The 25733-nt window shown below is 41.6% G+C and overlaps 3 long non-coding RNA genes across 3 annotated transcripts; all 3 read left to right on the plus strand.

The window, feature by feature from the left end:
• Nucleotides 1–6271: 6271 nt before the first annotated feature.
• Nucleotides 6272–16556, plus strand: LOC121982574. The gene is made up of 4 exons (XR_006112133.1): nucleotides 6272–6350; nucleotides 6507–6771; nucleotides 7145–7202; nucleotides 16338–16556. It is a non-coding gene; the product is annotated as an uncharacterized LOC121982574 (long non-coding RNA).
• LOC121982573 lies at nucleotides 13874–15456 on the plus strand. The gene is made up of 3 exons (XR_006112132.1): nucleotides 13874–14232; nucleotides 14389–14653; nucleotides 15027–15456. It is a non-coding gene; the product is annotated as an uncharacterized LOC121982573 (long non-coding RNA).
• A 3506-nt stretch (nucleotides 16557–20062) lies between the features above and the next one.
• On the plus strand, nucleotides 20063–22682 carry LOC121982575. Its single transcript, XR_006112134.1, has 3 exons — nucleotides 20063–22117; nucleotides 22201–22435; nucleotides 22554–22682. It is a non-coding gene; the product is annotated as an uncharacterized LOC121982575 (long non-coding RNA).
• The last annotated feature ends 3051 nt before the right edge of the window (nucleotides 22683–25733 follow it).

Below are 25733 nucleotides of genomic sequence, written 5' to 3' on the forward strand. Positions count from 1 at the left end.
TCTGATCTCTCTCCGGCGGCCATTGTTTCGCATTCCTCAGTCCTAGTGTCGTTTCACTAGTCGTCTGGTGACGAGATTTTTCTCCCCTCGCACTACTGCCTCTACACTTTTCTTCACTGTGCGTGGCCATTCGGTGCCCTAATTGTGATCTGGGAGGTAAGGAATTTTGTGTTATGTAATTGGGTATCTTTAATTGGTGATATTCACATCTTAATCCGATTAGAGAAGACCTAATTTCTGTTCTTATTATTATTGTTGTTGAGATTTAAGGCTTGGTCAATGATTACAACTCCGGTCATCTTTGTGTGTGGGCGATTCACAGCTTTGGGCATAAACTTACTGTGGATCATGAAACGACAGTGAGGTGAATTGAGGTAAGGTGTAGAGAAAGTAATTTCTTTTGTTACAGCATACACCTAATTGGAGCTATGAAAAAGATAAGAAATGAATAGTACATAAACTTAGTTAAGTTTAAGTTGGTTATATATATGGATTAGGTTTGGAATTTGTCTACTGGTTTGATTAGCGTTTTACCCTAAGTTAGGGTTAGAGGTTTTATTTAGCTATTTATAAGAATTGTAGCTAAATAAAATATATCTATATGTTCGATACAGGACTTTGACGCAAGACGCGTGTCTCGACTACCAGTTTGGACTTTTCGATAGGAAGTGGGTACATTGACTTTATGTCTTTTGATATGCATAATAATGTTTTTAACATATAGCAATGATTATGTTTCTCATTTGCTTCGGTTGATCACTACCTGACCTGTTACCTGCTTTCTTGTTTATTTATTTTGCACATTATGCTAGTGTTTACCTGATTATACCTATTTATAGAGGTAGTGACACAACCATGTTATTTACCATGTTCAGGACCTAGGGTGTTTGATACCTTATCTGGTCTTTATACTTTGATTTGATTCACTTCCCGATGGTACACATTTTACATATATATGGATTATTGCTATGTTGCTCAGTATTTTGTCATGCTTAGTATCATACACCTTTCGCATGATTGCATGCTGTGCGATAGTCTGCTCTATTATTGTTGAGCACATCGCCAGTTTCATCACTGTCGGTGCTCCGTTGGTCCGCTCATGGGTAGCGTGACGCAGCGTGGTAGCACGTCAGTTTTTCTCTGTTCGGTGCTCCGTTGGTCCGCTCATGGTTAGTGTGACGCAGAGTGGTAGCACGTCAGGGATCCCTCCCCGTCATGGTGTATCGGGAGATGAGAGAATTGCGCTCCCCCATTTATGATTTTGGGTAGGAGTATGTGTATACTCCGACAGCATCCCGTCCGCTCGGTCACTCATCAGGGGCAGTGATGGCAGAGTGCACGGTTGTCACAGCCTTACCCACTCGGTCTCTCCATTATGTGTGAGATGGCTGACTGGCGTCAGGGGTGACCATGTCATTTGCATCATATGCATGATGCATTTATTGCTTGTGTTTGCTTCATTTACTTGCTGCATTTATATGGATGCATATGATTGACATGCATACAGGATTATGACACTCTCGGTCTGACGACCCTGTTATCCTTATACCTTGGTCCTGGTTAGTGCAGTTTAATTCTGTATTCCTCAGTTACATTTATCTTTCTTGTATCAGGAGATTGTACACATGATTAGTGCTAGTTGTTATATTCTTTATTATGAATATCAGTTGTTACCCGCTGAGTGTTGGACTCACACCCTCCTCCGTTGTTATTTTCAGGTTGATGCTGTCCAGAGAGTTCTAGTCACTAGTCCCCTACAGTCCACGAGGACGTGTGATGATCTTGTGGTTTTCATATTTTAGACTATGTATGGACTTGTTTGTGTTGATACATTTGGATCTTGTATGGATTCTTATTGTCTATGAGTTTCATTGGATTTGTTTTACTACACGCCTGCCTAGACAATAAAAGAGGTAAGTTGATTTTATCGTCAGTTTTGAGATTTATGAGTGTAGTGGAGTAGGACATCGGTTTTGTGCTTTATGGGTGTAGTTGAGTAGGGTTGTTTTTGAGTCTTCCTATTACTGTTTCTAGTTTGTTCACTATTAAATTGCGTGGATGTCTGTGTGATGTATGTTTTATTATTGTTATTGTTCCGGCCATGTTGACCGATGTATATGTAGCCCAGAGGGCGATGTAGAAAGTTTCAGATTGTCCGCCGTACAGGGGAGATGCTGCCAAAATTTCTTCAGACAGAGACTCCTCCAGGGCGTGACAAGAAAAGAGAACTTCGTCATGATGAATATTGATGAGTGGTTGATCCTAATGGAGGGATTTGAAACTCCAATCGATGGACAAGGAAAACTTCTTAAGAAGAAGAAATGGACTGAGTAGCAACTCTAAATGTAACCAACATTTTGGTTAATTTGATTCCTAATGGCATATTATACAAGATACGTAAATGCAAGGATGCGAATGAGTTATGGAGCAAGTTGGTCAAACTCCATGAAAATCCAACCTCAATGCAAAATGAAGGCGGATCCAAAGAGAAAGACTCATTAGATAAAGAAGAAGAGGACTCTGAGAGGAATTCAACATCCAAGGAGGAAATTGAAGAAGTATCCACTTCAAGGATTGAGGGGGAGTATGTGTCATTGACATCGTAACAAGAAGAAACCTTGATATCCTGAACCAATGAAGAAGAATCATGTATCACCTCTACGATCAAAGAAGGTATAGCAAACGCAATTCATAATGATAAACTTCTGATAATATGTTTTATGTGTAGTGAGAAAAGACACTATAACAACAAATATCCCAAATTAATGAAGAAAAAGGCTCAAGAGGCACCCAAGGTGAAGCAGAATTTGAGAGAAGTTAGTCCCATGATACGAAAGGGCAAGGAGTACATTATTTGCTTCTCATGAATCAATGACGGCATTATCAAAATCAATGTCCAAGGGGAGAAATTCGACTAAGAACGAAGGAGGGATTTGAAATCAAGGGGGAGCTCTTAAGAACAAACTTAAGATATCTTTTAATAATGCAATTCCCTTGTGTCATGATAAAAAGCATGCTAGACATAAATTTTATGATTTAAGAGTTTGTTATCATGAGAATAGGAAGTATGATAATTCAATAAAAATTTTAGGTCATATCATGCTAGAACAACTATACCTAATGATAGGAAGGTAGAAAATATTTTAGGCAAGATCCCCAAGCAATTTAGATATATGCCTAAAAAGAAAAATATTCCAGGCAAACATGAAAAATTAAAATTTAAGGATTTAATGATCAATAATCAAGTTTTGAGATCAAGACTTGATAAATTGGAGAAGACCTTAGAGAAAATGACGAATAATATTAAAGGATCGAAGAAGTAAAACCAAGATTTAGAAAGTGTTGTCATAAATCTAAAAAGTGCACCGTGTTAGTGCTAGAAGGGTTCAAAGTTAAACTGTATTATGATCTAACAATTTTACCTGCGTGTACAAGCAAGACCTAGTTGAGACTAGGCAACAAAGTCTTAGTCAAGAGACTGGGCATGAAGTTCTAGTCAAGGGATTGTACATAAAGTCTTGGTCGAGAGGATTGAGCATGAAGTCCTGGTCAAGGGATTGGGCAGAAAGTCTAACTTTTAAAACTTGTGTTGGGTCGTGTTCCTTCTTCCTTCACACGGTCATGTCTAAGGCACGACCTGCTCCTTCTCCTTGTCATCTTTTTACGCACAGCCGTGTCAATTGGCACGGGCTGTGTCGCCTCCTTCTTGGTTGAGCTCACACGACCATGTGTGTCATACGACCTCTTTCTTCTTCTTTTCTAGAATTTTCACATAGTCATGTGAAATCACACGGCCTTGACCCTCTTCTTCTCAGGTGAGCTCACACGGTCAGTGCGAGTCACACGACCAGCTGCTTCTCTCCCTCTGTAAGTGTCACACGACCGTGTATGGTACACGGTTGGGCTCTGTTAGGTACAAAATTACTAAATTTCCTCCTTTTTGACTTATCTAATGCCTCAATACCCATGAAATAATCATGGCCAGCTCATGGAAGAAATGCACAACCTGAAAACAAAAACAAGAACAATTTAAAAACACTAACTAATGAAAAAGAAAGCTAAAATTAAAACTAACTAAAGGAGTCCTTGGGTTACCTCCCAAGAAGTGCTTGTTTAAGGTCATTAGCTCAATCGGTGTGAGATCATTCTAGGGGGAGAGGATCAGAGAAGTATAACTTTTGCTTCTCCTCTAACTTCATACCATGGACATATCCTTTTAAACGTTGACCATTCAGCTTAATAATGTTGGTGTGGTTAGCACTAACGGTTTAACTTAGGTTTTGATAAATGACAAAGTAGGTTAAGTTAGGTTTGTTGTGATCTAAAAGTTTAACTAAGTATGTAGAAGGTGTCTAGCTAGGTCGACAAGTCAATCAGATAACTGGCACGAAGTCCAACTAGGTCGATAGGCTTATCGTATAGTTGACACGAAGCTCAGCTAGGTCGACGGGTCGACCAGATAGCAGGCACGAAGTCCAAATAGGTCGACGGGCTGACCGGTTGTCTAGAACAAAGTACAGCTAGGTCGACGGGCCGACCGGATAGATGGCAGGATGCCCAATTAGGTCGACGGACCGACCGGATAGCTGGCACAAAGTCCAGCTAGGTTGACGGGCTGACCTGATAGCTAACACGAAGTCTAGACATGTCGACGGGCTGATCAGATGTCTATAACAAAGTCCAGCTAGGTCAACGAGATGATATGATAGCTGGCATGAAGTCCAGATAGGTCGACGGACTGATCGGATATCTGAAAGTTTAGTTAAGGTAAGTCACTGGAGGGGAGTGACTTGGTGAGGACGCGTTCCCAGTTAGGAAACTTAGGCGTCGATCCAACTTAGAACCATTTCAGGAATCTAAGTTGAGATTTTGATTAGATTCTGATCTCGGTGATGTTGGACCCAGTGGCAGTTTTGATGTGATCAACCAAGTTGGTTAGGTTCTGCATTTTGTCTGACCCTTGTGTCTGAGTGTGCAGGAACTTAGGAGCACAGGAAGTTGAGCGGAAGACGCAGCTAGCGAGAAGGACGACACGGGAAGAGAGCAGACGGGCTCGGTGCGTCCGAAGGACCAGAGAGCTGCGGAAGAGTACTCCGATGGAGAAGGCCGGTTACTGGGTTCGGGTGAGCCCTATTCCAGATGGCCGCAATCACCCAAGGAGCCGAACCGGAGCAAGTCAACTGGAGTTGACTTGTCAACAGTTCGGTCGACCGAACCCCATGATCGGTCGACCGAACCCCAATCCTCAGAAGACCAACCGCTGGTGACACGTCAGAAGCCACGTCAGCAAGCCAGCTGTTGGGGGACTGATCGGTCAACTGAACCCCTTGATCGGTCGACCGAACCAACGTTTATCCAGAGACTCATTCGAGCGTTTTGATCGGGCTAGCGCAGAGGAAGACCGTTGGTCGACCGAACACAATGATCGGTCGACCGAACCTGAGCTCGATCCACAGAGACTGCACTTGGACGGAAAGATGGGCAGGTATAGTAGGTTCGGTCGACCGAACCTGGGGATCGGTCGACCGATCCCTCTCTAGTCAAACTTGATCCCGAAGATCAGGTTAACAGATAGACTCTAGAACCCCTATATAAAGGGGGTCTCGGGTAGCTATTGATATACAACGATCACGAACGAAATAGCAACTCTAGTAATCTCTGTTTAAGCAACTACTGTGCTGTCAAAGTGTAAAAGTCTTCTCCGCCTTCTGAGAAGGAGTTTTCTTACTACGCTTTTCTTACTGCCCTGGATTAACAACTGTGAGATCTCGGAAAATTTAATTAATAGGGTTATTTGGAAAATAACCTTATAATATTTTTTCAGAATTTTTAGGAATTTTCTGGGAATTTTTCGGAGTTCGTACGACGGGTTTTGAGGGGATTAAGTTCGGGCGCAGATAAATCCTGTTTGGGATACCCGTTTAAGTGAGGAAATGTTTTTAATATATAAATTCTTTTTCTTTATTTCCTCTCCTAAAACGCCGATTGCCCGAACCCTCTCCTTCCCCGATCTCCCCTCTCTGCCTTCTCTGTTCTCTCTCGCGGACGGGCGACGACGACGGAAGCAAGGCTCCAACTCCGACGATCTTTCTTCGCCGGCATCATCTCCGATTGAGCTTAGGCCGGCTGGCGTTTCCCTCTCCGGGCCGCAGCATAGCGTCGTGTCTCTTTTCATGCCTGCCTACCGAGCCCTAGTTCTTGTTTCGGCGTTGGATTGAGCTCAGATCCGGCCGACGCCTTTCATCTCCGGGCTGTGGACACTCGCATCCCCTTGTGCCGATCATTGATGCCACTGGACCAAGCGAGATCCACTTGATCGCCGCCGTGAAGGGGCAATTAGGGCTTCAAGGGTAAGCAATCGAATCTTCTTTCTCGTTGTGGTTGCGTTCTTGTTGCACTCCATGCCCTAGATCCATCGTCGGTGCATTGCCCCTTCGGATCATTGGTGCTGGATTTTCATCCTATCCGATGATCTTGATCCTCATTTTTCTTTGTGGCTGAACTAGGTCTCGGATTGGAGACGTTGGGTATTAGTGAGTTGTGCTTGGGCTGTCGAGCAGAGATCAAAGGGGTTGATGCTTGATCAATAATCTCCCTGCTTGATTCTTTCTTGATCCGAATTGTGGAGTGGAATCCAACACCTTGCTGTTCTGTGGACTTTTTGGTTCGGCAGCCACCCATCCATCAGTGTTCCCTTGATCCAGAATCAACTCGGCAGCAACCCATCCATCAGTATTCCCTTGATCCAGAATCAACAGCAGTTGGATTGAGGTATGGTATAGTGAGGTTGATACATAATTAGTTATGTGTTGAATTAGGTATGATCAGTGGTTGTTTGTGATTAGATCTATTTGCTTAGATTAGTCTAATGGAATGATTAGGTTAAGTGTGATTGATTAGTTATTTATGTGTAGGTTTAATTGGAGGTTGTAATTGGTTAGTTGATTGTGATTAGATATAATTGTTTGAATTAATCTAATGGGGTAATTAGGGTTAGGGTAATTAACCCTAATTAACGGTTAGATTTAAGTTAGGTAGGTTGCGATGATTTGATTAGGGTTTTGCCCTAATTTGTTATTAGGGATTTTATTTAGCTATTCTTTTGGATTTAGCTAAATAAAATATTTATATGTGTTTGACGCAGGACGCTGATTCGAGACGGGCGTCTCGACTTCAGATTTGGATTGTACCTTCTATTTGAGGTGGGTACCCTTTGACTTATCTTTTTGATATTGTCTTATGATATGTGTAGCTTATATATAATTACTAGTGTTTGGTAGATTTAGCATTTCCCTGGTGTTAGTTTAGTTGATACGTGATACATGTTGCTACTGTTGTCTGCTATACGTTAGTCTAGTATATATATGACTAGTGGTATTGGTAGCTTTAGCACCTCCCTGGTTTAGTTATTTGATACTTGTTGCTACTGTTATCTGCTATACTTTCGTCTGGTAAACCTTTACTGCTTACCATGTGTACGTATGTTTATAGAGATGGATATTTATAGTGCTTATCTACACATGATTAGTTGCTGTAGATACTTGTTATATGTTATTGGATTCATGTTGCTTATGTCTTTGTTATATATGCGTTTACCTTTTCGGCACCTACGCATATGGAGGAGGATATGTTCAGGTATGACATACTGTAGCCGCACGCACCATATCGCATGATTGCATGCTGGGCGATTGATGACTTCATTGTTGTTGAGCTCGTCGGCCGGCTACATGGCCCTCTACACACGTGACCATTGCATGGGTAGTGGCACAGCACTTAGGGTGTGTATGGTAGGTTGCTCTGTAGTGCTCCGCTGGTCCGCTCATGGGTAGTGTGACTGCAGCGTGGTAGCAGGCAGGGTCCCTCCCGTTGTGCCGGGAGATGAGAGCATTCGCGCTCCCTCACTATGTCTGAGGTAGGAGGATAGGTGTACTCCGACAGCATCCCGTCCACTCCGTCACTCATCAGGGGTAGTGACGGTAGAGTGCACGGTGTCACAGCCCTACCCACTCGGTCTCGCCATTGCGTGTGAGACGGCTGACTGGCGTCAGGGGTGACCATGTCATATTGCATCATATGCACGGATTGCATTCTTTATGATTGATGCATTTTGGTGATTGCATATGATTGACATGCATACAGGATACATGCTTTTGCTTTGACTATTTTTATCTTTGTATGTTCACAGTCAGTTGCACAAGCCTCGCAAGTGAGTACAGTTTATTTCAGTTATGCATTTTCTTATTATTCTTGCTATAGATTGTACTTTATGCCTATTGCTGGTTATTACAGTTTATTTCAGCTATGCATATCTGTTATACTGTTAGGAGACCGTACCGTAAGTTGTACTGTTAGGAGACTGTACTGTAGGCTCTATGGTTTAGTGTACTGTACCACAGGATGTTGCTAGTAGTTATATGTTGCTGTACATATCTATTGGATTACCTGCTGAGTTCTTTGAACTCACCCCGTTGTTACTATTTTTTCAGGTTGAGGCCGTCGGGAGATATTCCAGTCGCTAGCCCCTTTATCGCGAGGATTTGCCTGTTGTCGGGATCTGTTTTGTTTTTGCATCTTATATACTCGTGATGTGGATTTTGTATTATGGACTTTATGACGCACATTGGGTTTACTACTTTTGTTTTCCGCTGCGAATATTTCATTACTTCGTGGATTTCGTTTCTTCGTTGTAGTGGAGTAGGATGTGTACGTATATCTTCGTTGATTTCTATATCATCTTTTCTGTATATAACTGCGTGGGTTGTTCATATTATATCTGTGTAGAAATATTGAATATAACTGCGTGGATTGTTTTACTATTTGTCTGTATTGTTCCGGCCGAGTGTGGCCGAGGTATTGATATATGTATACTGAGATTCATATTGTCACCCGTACAGGGGAGATGCTGCCGAAATTTCTTCGGACAGGGACTACCTGGGGCGTGACAATTTATTTGGTATCAGAGCCAGACTCTGATTTCGGATTGTTGTGTCCTGGAGTTTGTTAGCGTATCCGAATTTTTGAGATTTTATCTGATACCAATTTATTTGGTATCAGAGCAAAGTTTTGCGATACCTACTTGTCGGGTTTCGGATTTACGAGGCTTACTTTCGTGAGCATTTCTCGGTATTTTGGATTTGTATGGATTTTCGTCGACTTACTCGTTTCAGAATTCCGAGGTATTTTGACGAGGTTCTATTTGGGGCTAAGCAGCGACAGGATATCTCCAGACGGCAAATAGGTAATTTAGGTAATTTTTCAGTTCTTATACCTGTAGTGATATCTGGGTAACATTTTCTTTACAGATATGCCACCTACACGTGTACCGGCACCGAGACGTGGGCGGCCACGTAAGTGGCCGTTTGATTCTCCTGAGACAGAGTCTTCAGAGAGGTCTGTTAGCGTTGAGCCTGTCCATCAGGGGCAGACTCCTCAGGTCATTGTGGGTACGGGTGCTTATCAGACCCCGATAGCTCCGACTTCGAAGGTACCTACCTTGACTGTACCACCAGTGGTACCACCGTCGGCATATTCAGCACCTCCCCCAGCAGTAGTACCCGCAGTATACCCGGCAGCCCCTCTAGCCGCGCCTGCTACTACGTACTTGGCACCCCAGATACCTGCGCCGGTTACTACATACTCGGTACCTGCACCAGCAGTACCGGTTACATCTTACCCGGTACGGCCCATCGTACCTTTAGTCGTCCCTACTTATGCCTACTCTGTAGTTCCACTAGTGGTTCCTACCCTGTTTATGTGGCAGCACCAGTGGTACCTCTTCCAACCTATCATCAGTACCACCCATAAGATCAACTCCAGTGATTCTGCCCAGTACCGCAGCGATATCTACGGATATGGTTGTGGCACGAGCTTGGATCCCAGCCTTGGCGGAGTTGGTGAAAAACCAATTCACGCTATTTCGCGGGGAGACTGATCCGAGCGTGGCTCAATCTTGGATAGAGTCTATGGAGCGGACATTCTTTTACATGGCCTGCTCCGAGTGGGAGAAGGCTGAGCTGGCTGCTTACCACTTACGAGACGGGGCAGAGATCTGGTGGGACACACAGCGCTCGATTATAGGCGAGCAGCATGTTATATATACGAGATTTAGAGAGGCATTCGAGAGTCAGTGCTTTTCCCGGGCGTATCAAATGACACGTCGGCGGGATTTCCTGAGTCTGCGGCAGAATAACCGCTCAGTGATGGAGTATAATGCTGAATTTAATCGGTTGGCCAGGTTCTGTCCTGAGTTAGTTGCCGATGACAGATCTTGTATGCTTCAGTTTGTCCAGGGACTGGACGGGCATCTTCAGGTGAAGATTGCCGGTCTTAGTATAGTATCATACACAGAGGCACTGGGTAGAGCTCTTATGATTGAGTTTGCTCATTAGAGAGTGAATGCATACAAGAAGAGAAAGCGGACTAATCGGACTTCCGGACAGATCCAGTAGCCACAGACTACTGGACAGCAGCAGAGTAGTCGCACTCAGACAGGTCAAGGTACTTCTGGGTCATCTGGTCGACCCCAGAAGTCAGGATGATCTTCATCAGGACGTTTTCGGTCTTCTCAGCAGAACCGGAAACTGTCCACCGGTGGCTCTCACTGCACCCGATGTGGATCTTGAGATCACGTCACCTCTACATGCTCCCTGGGACAGTCAGTTTGCTATTATTGCAAACTGCCTGAGCACTTGAGCCAAGACTGTTCGCTGAAGGATCAACATGTAGCTTCCGGGATTTATGTTCCGGGAGGACAGTTTGGTCAATCCGGGACTCAGCGAAGCGGGCCGAAAGCCCAATCTTCGCATCGTCAGCAGAGGATAGCTCCTCCTGTAGCAGCTGCATATGACATGCACGGGCAGGAGCATTCCGGTGTCCTTGTGGAGAACCCCACGGTATTCCACCTTAGTGGTCTCCTGTACTATTCGTCAAGAAGAAGGATGGTACTCTGAGGTTGTACATCGATTATAGGCAGCTGAATGCAGTGACTATCAGAAATAAGTACCCCTTGCCCCGGATTGAGGATTTATTTGATCAGCTCAGAGATACATCAGTGTATTCTAAGATTGATCTGCTGTCGGGATATCATCAGCTGAGAGTTAGAGATTCTGATATTCAGAAGACAGTATTTCGCACAAGATACGGACATTACGAGTTTTTGGTAATGCCATTTAGGCTTACCAATGCTCCTGCAGTATTTATGGATTTGATGAACCGTATCTTTTTGGAGTATTTAGATCAGTTTGTGATTGTGTTTATCGATGACATATTGATCTATTCACGTTCCGAGTAGGAACATGCGCAGCACCTTCGCATAGTCTTGGAGACTCTTCGACGACATCAGCTGTATGCGAAGTTCAGCAAATGTGCATTTTGGCTATCCTCAGTTGGTTTTCTGGGACATGTGGTGTCTAGCCGAGGTATTTCAGTAGATCCTCAGAAGATCGAGGCTATCACTAGCTGGGAGCAGCCGAAGTCAGTCCAGGAGATCCGTAGTTTCTTGGGCTTGGCTGGATATTACCGACGATTCGTTGAGGGTTTCTCCAGCATTGCTATGCCATTGACACGTCTGACTAGGAAAGGCGTGAAGTTCACGTGGTCGGAGGCTTGTGAGACCAGCTTCCAGGAGCTGAAGCGGAGATTAGTATCAGCACCAGTTTTGGTTTTACCTTCTGGTGATGACGGATTCGTACTTTACACAGACGCATCTCTTCAGGGCTTGGGCGCTGTTTTGATGCAGCACGGTAGGGTAGTCTCCTATGCTTCTCGTCAGTTGAAGGAGCATGAGAAGAACTACCTAGTACATGATTTAGAGCTAGCCACTATTATCTTTGCTTTGAAGATTTGGCGACATCATCTTTATGGTATTACTTTTGAGATTCTTACTGATCATAAGAGTCTCAAATATATTTTCACCCAGAAGGAGCTCAATCTCCGACAGAGGAGATGGATGGAGTTCCTGAAGGATTATGATTGTACTATTAGCTACCATCCGGGTAAAGCTAATGTGGTTGCTGATGCACTGAGCAGGAAGTCCAGAGGGACTTTAGCTTGTCATCGAGTTACAGTCACGGACTTGATTCAGGGATTCTCCGAGTTGGGCCTTGAGGAGCAGGGACGGACAGAGCAGGGTATTCTTGTTACCATGGTTGCTCAGTCGTCGATCAGGATGAGGATTCGAGAGGCCCAGGCCGGAGATCAGCATTTACAGTTCATCAGTAGCCAGATAGCTTCCGGACAGCAGACCGAGTTTACACGAGATGACGAGGGTATTGTTTATTTCTGAGGCAGATTGTGTGTATCTCAGTCTCACCCGGTCATGGAGGAGTTACTTCAGGAGGCTCATCGTTCTAGATTTGCTATCCACCCAGGTGGGATACCGGGATTTGAGGCATTCCTATTGGTGGAACGGTATGAAGAAGGACATCGCAGAGTTTGTTGCTAGATGTCTTATCTGTCAGCAGGTGAAGGCTGAGCACCAGAGACCTGCTGGTTTACTTTAGAGGATCCCTATTCCAGAGTGGAAGTGGGAGCATATTACTATGGATTTTGTGGTAGGACTGCCTAGGACTCGACGAGGCCATGATGCGATTTGGGTAATCGTTGATCGATTAACCAAATCGGCACACTTTTTAGCGATCCGGAAGACTGATTCTCTGGATCGATTAGCAGATCTATATTGCCAAGAGATCATCAAATTGCATGGTGTTCCATTGAGTATTATTTCGGATACAGACCCTCAGTTTACAACCCGATTCTAGCAGAGTCTGTAGCAGGCCTTGGACACTCAGCTCCATTTCAGTACAGCTTTCCATCCGCATACAGATGGACAGTCAAAGCGGACCATTCAGACTCTAGAGGACTTGATGAGATCTTGTGTCATGGATTTCGGAGGCGGTTGGGAGGACCATTCGCCATTAGTGGAGTTCGCCTATAACAACAGCTATCATTCGGCTATCCAGATGGCATGGTAGAGCCTTGGGACACCCATCCTGGGAAGAGGTTGGGAGGCCAGTGATAGGACCTCGAGCTCAGCGGGATGCGAGTTAGTTCGCACTATCGACGGAGGATGTCGAGGCCGGGGCCGTCGAAGAGTTATCTTGATCGAGGCGGAGACCCACAGTTCTCCGTTGGTGATCATGTATTTCTTAGAGTTTCACCCACAAAGGGTGAAGAGATTTGGTCTCGAGGTAAGCTAGCTCCCAATATATTGGGCCATTCCGGATCTTGGAGAGGATTGGAGCGGTAGCTTACCGGCTACCATCTCTCTAGGCATTCACGATGTATTCCATGTATCTATGCTGAGGAGATACGTATCCGATCCGGCACATGTTCTGTCAGATATATCTGTTCCTATTCAGCCTGATGTTACTTACGAGGAGGTTCCTGTGCGGATTCTGGACCATAGAGAGCGTCAGTTGCGGAACAAGACTGTTCAGTTGGTTAAAGTCGGATGGCAGCATCATTCTGACGAGGAGGCTACGTGGGAGCTGGAGGATACGATCCGAGCTCGATACCCCCATCTTTTTACTTGAGGTATGTGGGTTAGAGGTCCTTTCAGCATTTATACTGCATGGTTATATTTCAGTGGTTGCTGTTGGTTATAGCGAAATTTGGGGACCAAATTTTTATTAGTAGGGGAGGATGTGAGATCTCGGAAAATTTATTTAATAGGGTTATTTGGAAAATAGCCTTATAATATTTTTTCGGAATTTTTAGGAATTTTCTGGGAATTTTTCGGAGTTCGTACGACGGGTTTTGAGGGGATTAAGTTCGGGCGCAGATAAAGCCTGTTTGGGATACCCGTTTAAGTGAGGAAATGTTTTTAATATATAAATTCTTTTTCTTTATTTCCTCTCCTAAAACGCCGATTGCCCGAACCCTCTCCTTCCCCGATCTCCCCTCTCTGCCTTCTCTGTTCTCTCTCGCGGACGGCGACGACGATGGAAGCAAGGCTCCAACTCCGGCGATCTTTCTTCGCCGGCATCATCTCCGATTGAGCTTAGGCCGGCTGGCGTTTCCCTCTCCGGGCCGCAGCATAGCGTCGTGTCTCTTCTCATGCCTGCCTACCGAGCCCTAGTTCTTGTTTCGGCGCTGGATTGAGCTCAGATCCGGCCGACGCCTTTCATCTCTGGGCTGTGGACACTCGCGTCCCCTTGTGCCGATCATTGATGCCACTGGACCAAGCGAGATCCACTTGATCGCCGGCGTGAAGGGGCAATTAGGGCTTCAAGGGTAAGCAATCGAATCTTCTTTCTCGTTGTGGTTGCGTTCTTGTTGCACTCCATGCCCTAGATCCATCGCCGGTGCATTGCCCCTTCGGATCATTGGTGCTGGATTTTCATCCTATCCGATGATCTTGATCCTCATTTTTCTTTGTGGCTGAACTAGGTCTCGGATTGGAGACGTTGGGTATTAGTGAGTTGTGCTTGGGCTGTCGAGCAGAGATCAAAGGGGTTGATGCTTGATCAATAATCTCCCTGCTTGATTCTTTCTTGATCCGAATTGTGGAGTGGAATCCAACACCTTGCTGTTCTGTGGACTTTTTGGTTCGGCAGCCACCCATCCATCAGTGTTCCCTTGATCCAGAATCAACTCGGCAGCAACCCATCCATCAGTATTCCCTTGATCCAGAATCAACAGCAGTTGGATTGAGGTATGGTATAGTGAGGTTGATACATAATTAGTTATGTGTTGAATTAGGTATGATCAGTGGTTGTTTGTGATTAGATCTATTTGCTTAGATTAGTCTAATGGAATGATTAGGTTAAGTGTGATTGATTAGTTATTTATGTGTAGGTTTGATTGGAGGTTGTAATTGGTTAGTTGATTGTGATTAGATATAATTGTTTGAATTAATCTAATGGGGTAATTAGGGTTAGGGTAATTAACCCTAATTAACGGTTAGATTTAAGTTAGGTAGGTTGCGATGATTTGATTAGGGTTTTGCCCTAATTTGTTATTAGGGATTTTATTTAGCTATTCTTTTGGATTTAGCTAAATAAAATATTTATATGTGTTTGACGCAGGACGCTGATTCGAGACGGGCGTCTCGACTTCAGATTTGGATTGTACCTTCTATTTGAGGCGGGTACCCTTTGACTTATCTTTTTGATATTGTCTTATGATATGTGTAGCTTATATATAATTACTAGTGTTTGGTAGATTTAGCATTTTCCTGGTGTTAGTTAGTTGATACCTGATACATGTTGCTACTGTTGTCTGCTATACGTTAGTCTAGTATATATATGACTAGTGGTATTGGTAGCTTTAGCACCTCCCTGGTTTAGTTATTTGATACTTGTTGCTACTGTTATCTGCTATACTTTCGTCTTGTATACCTTTACTGCTTACCATGTGTACGTATGTTTATAGAGATGGATATTTATAGTGCTTATCTACACATGATTAGTTGCTGTAGATACTTGTTATATGTTGTTGGATTCATGTTGCTTATGTCTTTGTTATATATGTGTTTACCTTTTCGGCACCTACGCATATGGAGGAGGATATGTTCAGGTATGACATACTGTAGTCGCACGCACCATATCGCATGATTGCATGCTGGGCGATTGACGACTTCATTGTTGTTGAGCTCGTCGGCCGGCTACATGGCCCTCTACACACGTGACCAATGCATGGGTAGTGGCACAGCACTTAGGGTGTGTATGGTAGGTTGCTCTGTAGTGCTCCGCTGGTCCGCTCATGGGTAGTCGATGGTAGCGTGGTAGCACGCCGGGGTTTGTGAGATGAGAGCATTGCGCTCCCTCACTATGTTCGAGGTAGGAGGATAGGTGTACTCGACAACATCCCGTCCACTCGGTCACTCTTCAGGAGGAGTGACGGCAGAGTTGTCACAGCCCTACCCCCTCGGTCTCACCATTGTGTGTGAGATGGTGACTGGCGTCAGGGGTGACCTGTCATATTGCATCATATGCACGGATTGCATTCGTTATGATTGATGCATTTTGGTGATTGCGTATGATTGACATGCATACGGGATACATGCTTTGCTCGACTACTTTTATCTACGTATGTTGTGATCGGTTGCCAAGCCTCGAGTGAGCCCATTTATTTCGATTATGCATTTTCTTATTATTCTTGCTATAGAGTGTACTTTATGCCTTTTTTTGGTTATTACGGTTTATTTCAGCTATGCATATCTGTTATCTTGTTAGGAGACCGTCTAGTAGGTTGTCTTGTTAGGAGACTGTACTGTAGGCTCTATGGTTTAGTGTACTGTACCACAGGATGTTGCTAGTAGTTATATGTTGCTGTACATATCTATTGGATTACCTGCTGAGTTCTTTGAACTCACCCCGTTGTTACTATTTTTTCAGGTTGAGGCCATCGGGAGATATTCCAGTCGCTAGCCCCTTTATCGCGAGGATTTGCCTGTTGTCGGGATCTGTTTTGTTTTTGCATCATATATACTCGTGATGTGGATTTTGTATTGTGGACTTTATGATGCACATTGGGTTTACTACTTTTGTTTTCCGCTGCAAATATTTCATTACTTCGTGGATTTCGTTTCTTCGTTGTAGTGGAGTAGGATGTGTACGTATATCTTCGTTGATTTCTATATCATCTTTTCTGTATATAACTGCGTGGGTTGTTCATATTATATCTGTGTAGAAATATTGAATATAACTGCGTGGATTGTTTTACTATTTGTCTGTATTGTTCCGGCCGAGTGTGGCCGAGGTATTGATATATGTATACTGAGATTCATATTGTCACCCGTACAGGGGAGATGCTGCCGAACTTTCTTCGGACAGGGACTACCTGGGGCGTGACAACAACCCTCTTGGTTGTAACCAGGTTAATTTCTGTCTCCTTTTATTTTTGTAGTTGATTTAATATTGTTGCTTTATTTTAAGAGTTGGAAAGCTTTGAGGAGGGTATAATTTTTGTCTGCAGGCAATTCACCCCCCTCTTGCCGGTCCCCGCTGCACCAACAAGTGGTATCAGAGTCCAACAGCCTCAGAGGGACTAACCGCCATCTGAAGCACAAAGATTTGAACAATGGCCGGCGTGAACATCCATCCCCTAAAGTTTGACGGAGATTTCGCTACATAGAAGCGAAAAATGGTGGTATTCTTTAAAACAGACTTTGATATTTTAATTACTATGAAATATGGTTTTGCAGCGCCAAAAGATAAAGAAGAAAGCACATGGAGCAAGAGGGAGCAAGCCGACTTCGTCGCCAACGGAAAAGCTGAATTCCACCTCCTCAGCGTTCTGCCACCTCAGGAGGTAAGCCGAATCGAAAGCTACAATTCAGCGAAGGATCTCTGGGAGAAATTTATGGAGCTTCACGAAGGTACCTCTGAAGCGAAGTTGGCGCGGCGCGATATCCTCATGACACAACTAACAAACCTCCGGATGAACAACGACGAGAAGGTAGCGCAACTCCAAGTAAGAATCAAGGAGCTGATAACACAACTAACGAACCTTGGAGAAGAAGTAACCAACCGGGATTCCATCCGATGCGCGCTCAATGCCTTCCCGAGGACTTCAGAATGGGCGTCCTTAGTAGATGCTTACTACATCTCTAAGGACTTTGAGGTAGGTAGTTTAGAAAACTTGTTTTCAACTTTCGAACTTCACGAGTCTTGACTTGCAGAAAAACCAGTAGAGAAGTCAAACCTCAACATTGCCCTACGAGCTGAAAAGGACGATCCCGACTCCGAAGCATGAATTGACGAAAACGAAGCTGCGTTAATGGTAAGGCATTTTAATAAGTTTTTTAAATTTAACAAGTTTAGATCGCAGTCAAGTAAGCGTCATCAAAAAGGAAGGACAGTCCGGTGCTACAATTGCAACGAAGAAGGGCACATCAAGGATGATTGCCCAAAATTGAAGAGCAAACAGAAAGAGAAGGAAAGAAGCAAGAAGCCAGCTCGACCCAAGCACAAAAATCTGAAGGCGACATGGGACGACTCTTCATCCTCCGAGTCAGAAGTCGAAAAATTCTCGGGACTAGCACTGATGGCCAACCATCAGCTAGAAGAAACATCTAGCTCAGAAATGAGCATTGATGAAGGGGGAGGAACATCAGAAGAAGAAAGCAACAGTGAAGGGGGAGCGTCACCAGAACAGGTAAGTAAGGTACGCAATCTAACCCCAACTCAATCTTTTAAATTTATCAAGTCTCTTTCTAGAGAGTTAGATTAATTAGAAAAAGAGAATGTTGAACTAAAGTTGAACCTAGCAAGAGCATGCCCGTTAGAAATGTATGATCATCTAAAATCAGAGAATGATAAATTCAAATTAGAAATTGAAAAATTGAAAACTGATGCATGCTTAAATAGATTTTCAAAATCAAAAGTTAGAATTTATGGAAAATTGAATTGGTACATTAAACAACATCAGGGTCAACTTAGGAAAATTCCTAAAAGTTATATACCCCCTATGTTTTTAAAGAATCCCATAGGAAGGAACCTTTACTGGGTTCCAAAATCTGTACTTGATTAATTTTTTCAAAAATTAAAAAGCTTATAGTGAGAAAATTAAACTTTGAGTTTCTTTATGGAAGCTTTGTCTAAGGAAGTGGTTGTTGCTCCAATAACCAAGAAGGCCTAGTGCCTCGCCACGACCTGGAAGCTGAAATATCAAAAAAAAATGTTTAATTAACCTTCTGATAAAAGCATTAATATTAGAATTAAACAATGCTTTGAAAAGTTATTAAACATATCCTTAGGAACTCTTTAAATTTTTTTTAAAAAATTGTTTCTTGAAATTTTAACTTAGAAATTTTCCTTTGAAAATTCAAAAAAAAAATTCATCTTAACTTAGAAATTTTTTTTTAACACTTAGAAAATTTTTTTCTGTAACTTGTTTGCCCCCGTTTTTGCTGTGATCAAAGGGGGAGAATAAATATAAGTACAAATTTTAGGGGGAGTTAGGAAAAATTTTAAAATTTTAATCTGTTTCTTCTCTAAACTGTGTTGCAATTTTATTAATTGCAAATTTATGCTATACCTGTTAGTTTAGTAATTTTCTTAAAATTACGTAGGTTTATTTTTAACCCTAACTTGAATTTGGGTTGATGCACATCAAAAAGGGGGAGATTGTTAGACCCCGTGATAGTTTTGATGTGATCAACCAAGTTGGTTAGGTTATGCGTTTTATCTGACCTCTGTGTCTGAGTGTGCAGGAACTTAGGAGCACAGGAAGTCGAGCGGAAGACGCAGCTAGCGAGAATGCCGTCACGGGAAGGGAGCCGACGGGCTCGGTGCGTCCGAAGGATAAGAGAGCTGCGGAAGAGTACTCCGGTGGAGCGAGAAGAACGTGCGCGGCGTTCGAGGGACGAGAAGTCGGACGGAAGCCTGCTCGAGGAGAAGGTCGGGAACTGGGTTCGGGTGAGCCCTATTCCGGATGGCCGCAATCACCCAAGGAGCTGAACCGGAGTAAGTCAACTGGAGTTGACTTGTCAACGGTTCGGTCGACCGAACCCCATGATCGGTCGACCGAACCCCAATCCTCAGAAGACCAACCGCTGGTGACACGTCAGAAGCCACGTCAGCAAGCCAACAGTTGGGGGACTGATCGGTCGAACGAACCAACACTTATCCAGAGACTCAGTCGAGTGTTTTAATCGGGCCAACGTAGAGGAAGACCTTTGGCTGATCGGTCGACCGAACCTGAGCTCGATCCACAGAGACTGCACCTGGATAGAAAGATGGGCAGGTACAGCAGGTTTGGTCGACCGAACCTGGGGATCGGTCGACCGATCCCTCTCTAGTCTAACCTGATCCCGAAGATCAGGTTAACAGATAGACTCTAGAACCCCTATATAAAGGGGGTCTCGGGTAGCTATTGATATACAACGATCACGAATGAAATAACTCTAGTAATCTCTATTTAAGCAACTACTATGCTGTCAAAGTGTAAAAGACTTCTCCGCCTTCTGAGAAGGTGTTTTTCTTACTGCGCTTTTCTTACTGCCCTGAATTAACAACCCTTTTGGTTGTAACCAGGTTAATTTCTGTCTCCTTTTATTTCTGTAGTCGATTTAATATTGTTGCTTTATTTTAAAAGTTGGAAAGCTTTGAGGAGGGTATAATTTTTGTCTGCAGGCAATTCACCCCCCTCTTGCCGGTCCCCGCTGCACCAACAAGTGAGACAGAATCTAATTATCACTATATTTTATTATATTTATGCTAACTTCTGTTTTGCAGGGTAACATAATAATTATTGTATCAGACTAATCATTTTCTTGCAGGAAAAATCTTTTGCTGGAAAAAGGGTCCAGGCGCCTGGAGTGCAAAACTTATCTCGTCGCAAACTTGGAGCGCGTTGATTGGCTGGGCCAACATCACGGTCCAAGCACCTGGAAGGGATCCGGGCGCCCGGAGAACTCCTATAAAAGGAGCCTTCCTCCATAGCTACAAACAATAACTTTTGCTACGATTGCTATGTTACGCTCTGCTCCTACGACACTGCGAAGCCTCTCCAACAACTTGCAGCTCGATTTTCTTTTCAATTGTTGTCGGTATTCTTTTCATAGTTCCTATACTTATTCTGTAATCATTTTTTTTGAATTATTAGTGATTTCACACTGAAGCACTCTCATGTGCGAGCCTTGGAGTAGGAGTCACTGAAGGCTCCGAACCAAGTAAAATTGGTTGTGTTAGCATTGCCCTTACTTTTCTTATTTCCGTTGCATACTCGAATCGATTTTTGAATTCCTAACGTTCGTTATTCCCCCCCCCCCCCCCCCCTCGCGAGCTCTACGATCCAACAAGTGGCATTAGAACAGACACTGCTCTGAATTGGTGCAACCTCCAATTGAGCAAGGAAAGTTCCATTAGGGACAAAATTAGGAGATTATCCAATTGAAAAAGCAACAGAGGTTTCCTAGTATACATTATTTATTTATATTGTAGTCATTTTTATCTATATCTTTGTAATTTTTCCTGTATTTGATGGTAAGAATATGTCTTATATGAGGTTTTATTCATTTTTATAAGGTCTTCGGTAAGAAAAGAGATAGTTAGGCTATCCATCTAAATCTAGGCCATGGAGTCAAAATAGATACTTCTAAATCAAGTATATCATTGTATCTCTTATTTTTATTTTTGTTTTGTTTTGTATATGTTCTTTATATTTTTCAATAACCTTCTATAGACCAACAGAAAATAGACGAACAAAAATAATGTGTATCGTTATTCATCCCTGATTAATGACATCACCAATCGTAACAAAACACAGAAATATTTCATTAAAATAATAATAAATTTAATACTTAACTAAATTGATATATCTCATGGAATACTCTAAAAAGATAATTATAAATTACAACAGTAAGAATAATTTTAATATTAATAATAAGTAATGATAATAAAAATTAGCTTGTCGTTATTCACTTGTATTTATTATTATCAAAAGATTTTTAAAATATTTCTTTTTTACAATCACACATTTTCATCATAGAATATGTCAAAAACAGTTATTGATAAATATTTTTATTTTTTTAAACCATAACTTCCAGTGTTATTATTTTTATATATGTGGTACTTGGCATTAAAATGTATTATTTTATTAAAAAGTGACAAGACTAATATTGTTTAAAATTGATTAAAAAAACTATTTTCATTATAAATTGTGTGAAACATGAATGCATGCTTACTATGGTTAGGGTATAGATTGAATAATAAATAAAATATATTTATTTTAAATCTAAACAAATACATATGCCTTAAAAATATACCTTCTGACCAGTACATGGGCAATGGTAAGTTTCTATGGTCACTATTTCTTGTTTTGGATTTCCATAAATCATTTAAGAAATTTCATAGCACCTCTATAAAAGTCAACGAAGAAGTGAGGAAATACATATCACTTAACAAGCATTGCACATAAGAAGACTAGAGTGAAGGATGGCATCGACAAAAGGAGTAATCCTTTGTGTGCTCTTCAATATGATCATTTGCTCGTGTTATATTATTGCAACAGGTTTGATCATAGTTCAATAGAAAGAGTTATCATTTTACCATGCTTTTTAGAGATATTCATGCTTAAATTTGACTCTCATATGTAAATTTTGGTTCTAACAATATCTCTTTACTTCTCTTATTTGTAAGAGTCGAGATATTATGGAGGATATCGCATCGTCGTAAGTTACTTCGTTTCTCAATTAACATGTATAAGCTAAGGTTTTTGTAATTTTTAATTGAATAAGTGTTTGTGCATTTATAGGCAAAAACATGGTGCATAGCAAACCCCCTTGCAAGCCCAGCTGCATTACAAAGGGACATCGATAGCTTATGCAATGGCATTGTTGATTGCAGCTCGATTCAACCAGGGGGCTCATGCTACAATCCCAACACAGTGGCGGATCATGCCTCTGTTGCCCTGAACCTCAACTATAAAAATCATCAGTCTCAGCAACAATTTTGTACTGGTGATGGATTCATAACGATGTCTAATCCATGTAAGTTGATTTTGATTAAGATCGATAATAATTTTTTTAATAATTCATGTTCTTCAGATAGGGTTCATCTTTTATTAGATAATTTCTTAATTAGTTTTTTTGCTTTCATATTTGGCAGCACATGGATCTTGCGTTTTTCCATAAAGGAGAAGGCTGTTAAAGGGACTCATCATCAATAAATTTGTCTCTCACCTTGTTTTTAAACATTTGATCAGCCATTTGTCGCAAGCTTAATAAAAGATGTCCCTCTTATAAAAATTTAACAAAAGAATTTGTGCAAAATAAAAAAAAATTCATGTCGGTTTAAAATTTATTTTTGAAAATAAAATTAAAAAGATTTATTTATTCAATAAATTTATTCTTTTAAAAATTATAAAAAAAAATCTACTCTATTAAATTTTCTTATATTTTTTTTAAAATAAAAATATTATTAAATAAAAACTAACTCTCTTTTCCTATTAAAAAAATAGCTTACATGCCGTGTCTAATATTAATTATTTTTCTATTTATTATGCTAAAGACATGTGAAGCTCTCTCTCGAGTTTACACAGAGAACTTTGAAAATATTCAAAATTGATTATTATTCTCTTAAACAAATATGGTTACATTTAACCCCATTAATCAAACCAAGTGACCATTAAATTAACTTCACGTATAGCTCTATTATTAATTGACTTCTTTCTTTGATGTGTTCGTGTTCTGATCTTCTCCATCCATTGCACTACTCTTGACCTTTTTGCACAAGCCACAACTATAGACATGCGGGAGGTCATTTTGGTTGGTTTGTTGGCTCCGTTTTTGTTCTTCTCATTCAGACTTTCAACTTCATCTAAATAATTAATTAAGTTTATATTAAAATTATTATAGTCTAATTTTAATTCATATTAATTATTTATTAAGAAGGGGAGCATTGGCGCAAGGGTAAAGTTATTGTCATATGATCAAAAGGTCACGGGTTCGAATCCAGGAAACAGCCTCTTGCAAAAAAGCAGGGTAAGACTGCATACAATGGATCCTTTCCCGAGACCCTGTATGGCAGAAGCTTCATGCATCGGGCTGCTTTTTTTATTATTAATAATTTATTAAAATAAATTGATTGGAAGTAAATTTGAATCTATAAAGATATAAAAAGTTGCCATATTCTGCATCTAAACATTTGTAGAAGAGAAAAGTTAAAACATATGAGGCATACATACAGTATCAAGGGAGCTCAAGTTTATAATAGAACCTCAGAATGGATTCAGATATAACATTCAAGCACCTCCATACTTCAGATTGGGAGGATTTGATCAATGGAAGGCAAGAATAGAGAACTTCTTCATGATGAATATTGATGAATGGTTGATCCTAATGGAGGGATTTGAAACTCCAATCGATGGATAAGGAAAACTTCTTAAGAAGAAGAAATGGACTGAGTATCAACTCTAAATGTAACCAACATTTTGGTTAATTTGATTCCTAATGGCATATTATACAAGATAGGTAAATGCAAGGATGAAAATGAGTTATGGAACAAGTTGGTCAAACTCCATGAAGATCCGACCTCAATGCAAAATGAAGACGGATCCAAAGAGGGAGACTCATTAGATAAAGAAGAAAAGGACTCTGAGAGGAATTCAACATCCAAGGAGGAAATTGAAGAAGTATCCACTTCAAGGATTGAGGAGGAGTATGTGCCATTGACATCGTAACAAGAAGAAACCTTGATATCCTGGACCAATGAAGAAGAATCATGTATCACCTCTATGGTTAAAGAAGGTATAGCAAACACAATTCATAATGATAAACGTCTGAAAATATGTTTTATGTGTAGGGAGAAAAAACACTATAAGAACAAATATCCCAATTTAATGAAGAAAAAGGCTCAAGAGGCACCCAAGGTGAAGCAGAATTTGAGAGAAGTTAGTCCCATGATGCGAAAGGGCATGGAGTACATTATGTGCTTCTCATGAATCAATGAGGGCATTATCAGAATCAATGTCCAAGGGGAGAAATTCGACTAAGAACGAAGGAGGGATTTGAAATCAAGGGGGAGCTCTTAAGAACAAAGTTAAGGTATCATTTAATAATGCAATTCCCTTGTGTCATGATAAAAAGCATGCTAGACTTAAATTTTATGATTTAAGAGTTTGTTATCATGAGAATAGGAAGTATGATAATTCAATAAAAATTTTAGGTCATATCATGCTAGAACAACTATACCTAATGATAGGAAGGTAGAAAATATTTTAGACAAGATCCCTAAGCATTTTCGATATATGCCTAATAAGAGAAATATTCCATGCAAACTTGAAAAATCAAAATTTAAGGATTTAATGATCAATAATCAAGTTTTGAGGTCAAGACTTGATAAATTGGAGAAGACCTTAGAGAACATGACGAATAATATTAAAGGATCGAAGAGGTAAAACCAAGATTTAGAAAGTGTTGTCATAAATCTAAAAAGTGCACCGTGTTAGTGCCAGAAGGGTTCAAAGTTAAACTGTATTATGATCTAACAATTCTACCTGAGTGTACAGGCAAGACCTAGTTGAGACTAGACAACAAAGTCTTAGTCAAGAGACTGGGCATGAAGTCCTAGTCAAGGGATTGTACATAAAGTCCTGGTCGAGAGGATTGAGCATGAAGTCCTGGTCAAGGGATTGGGCTGGAAGTCTAACTTTTAAAACCTGTGTTGGGTCGTGTTCCTTCTTCCTTCACACGGTCATGTCTAAGGCGCGACCTGCTCCTTCTCCTTGTCAGCTTTTACGCACAGCCGTGTCAATTGGCACGGGCTGTGTCGCCTCCTTCTTGGTTGAGCTCACACGACCATGTGCGTCACACGACCTCTTTCTTCTTCTTTTCTAGAATTTTCACATAGCCATGTGAAATCACACGACCTTTACCCTCTTCTTCTCAGGTGAGCTCACACGGTCAATGCGAGTCACACGACCAGCTACTTCTCTCCCTCTGTAAGTGTCACACGACCGTGTAAGGTACACGGTTGGGCTCTGTTAGGTATAGAATTGCTAAATTTCCTCCTTTTTGACTTATCTTATGCCTCAATACTAATGAAATAATCGTGGTCAGCTCATGGAAGCAATGCACAACCTGAAAACAAAAACAACAACAATTTAAAAACACTAACTAATGAAAAAGAAAGCTAAAATTAATTCTAACTAAAGGAATCCTTGGGTTACCTCCCAAGAAGCGCTTGTTTAAGGTCATTAGCTCAATCAGTGTGAGTTCATTCTAGGGGGAGAGGATCAGAGAAGTATAACTTTTGTTTCTCCTCTAACTGCATACCATGGACATATTC

Source organism: Zingiber officinale, chromosome 5A (assembly GCF_018446385.1).
Source record: "Zingiber officinale cultivar Zhangliang chromosome 5A, Zo_v1.1, whole genome shotgun sequence".
Lineage (NCBI taxonomy): Eukaryota > Viridiplantae > Streptophyta > Magnoliopsida > Zingiberales > Zingiberaceae > Zingiber > Zingiber officinale.